Below are 1,758 nucleotides of genomic sequence, written 5' to 3' on the forward strand. Positions count from 1 at the left end.
TGCCCCCATGTCCCAGGACTTACATTTAGGACTAAAATCTCTAACCAGTACAAACAACAAAAGCTCTGATCCTGATTTCTCTAATTATTATTGCTAACACACCCATAAATCACCATAACTTACAGGATTGACCTACTTGTACACCACTGAAGTACAATTTGGACAAACAGGAGACCTCCAATGACCTGCAATGCGTCGCTGGGATCCTGCATGCGATAGAATTCCAAACAACCTGCACAGGGAACTCAAAACAGCAACAATCCTTTGTTATTCACGCGTCCTAGCATGCCACAGAGAACTTAAAGCACACAACCGCGAAAAGTAGTCATGGATGGCAAGAATTACTCTTCAAAATTAATGCAACAAAACTAAATAAACAGTACACAACACAAGTGACAGCCTAAAACCACATAGGTTGTTGAATGACAACATATTGCCCACAAGGATACAAAGAGATGCTCACCTGGCGAAGAAAATTCTCTAGTGTCCCAAGTTGGCCATGGCCATCTGACCCGTGTAGTTTGCCACATTTCCTGAAGAACCTGATGGACCAAGAGATCCAGCCAAAGTCTCTGCCAAAGATTGCTGCAATGCTTCCATGCCCTGTGAGAAAGCATCCTCTGCTTGCTGGAAAGATTGCTGGAGGTTGGTTACTGCTCAGTTAGGGGCTCGAGGTGATTCGCTAGGAGCTGAAATTTTCAATTATGCTGAAAAATCAGCAATTTTAAATTCCCAGTGAGGGCACAGGAAAAACAAAAGACTGAGAATGAATATTTCACTCACCTTTGAAAGCTCATATGGACGAAAACCCCCAAGCCACAGGAAGCACCTTTCAGCAGGTGTCTTCCACATGCCTGAAAGTATATGAAATACATCAGCCTTTGCAGCAACACCTTTGACCTCGAATATTTCATCATAATGTGCCATTACGCCATCTAGAATAAGTCGTAGATCACTGTCACTTGCATGAGCATTCACTGCAGTACTCAACTCATTTATCTGCTTATTTTGGTCCTCTAGCCATCTAGCATATTCTATGTCAAAAGTAAACACTCCTGCAACAAGTCTATAATTTCAGATGCACTTCTAAGGATAAAGATAGCACTCAACCAAGATAGATTAATTAAATCCAGAAACACATAGAGCCACACGATATAACGAATTAAAATATTTCCATTTCCACTCATGGCATAGGTTTGATCTCCAGAGCTGGAAATTAAGATTCCCTGAAAGTAATATCAAAGAGAGTCAAAATAACAGCACAAAGGTACTATTTTCCAAGCACTCAGTAAACATACATGCAACCAAGAAAGAGTAACCTGCTGGTGAGCTTTCTGGAGTTCCTGCTCCAGTTGTGCAAGTTTCAGCTTACTGCTCTCCGGCTGCTGCACATATGCCTTCACCGAAGATGAGAAGTAAATTGTGATGGCTAATTTGATATATGGAGAACAGACGTGCATCTTGTTGCTCCAAATTAATTTGACATGGATGGCTCAAGTTTGCAGGTGAGCCTCAACCACGATGCTTTTGATTTGAGAACTATGAAGATGAAGCTAAACAGTACGCTGTTAGCTTGTAGTTGGAAGAAAGCAAGATCAACTTATCTGAACTTAATCATACACAGCAGTAGCAGATATACTTTATAAGAACAAAAATATTGAATGATCAAGATTGGCTGAAAAAACACACAATTCTTTGGTCCAACCAAAATGAACCAGAATAAATCCTTTGGTCCACCAAATGAATCAGATTAAACTT

General features: G+C 40.6%; 1 pseudogene; it reads right to left on the reverse strand.

Moving 5' to 3' along the window:
- Positions 1-333: 333 nt before the first annotated feature.
- LOC136460255 (transcription factor TGA2.1-like) lies at positions 334-1,460 on the reverse strand (annotated as a pseudogene).
- Positions 1,461-1,758: the final 298 nt, after the last annotated feature.

Source organism: Miscanthus floridulus, chromosome 1 (assembly GCF_019320115.1).
Source record: "Miscanthus floridulus cultivar M001 chromosome 1, ASM1932011v1, whole genome shotgun sequence".
Taxonomy (NCBI): Eukaryota; Viridiplantae; Streptophyta; class Magnoliopsida; order Poales; family Poaceae; genus Miscanthus; species Miscanthus floridulus.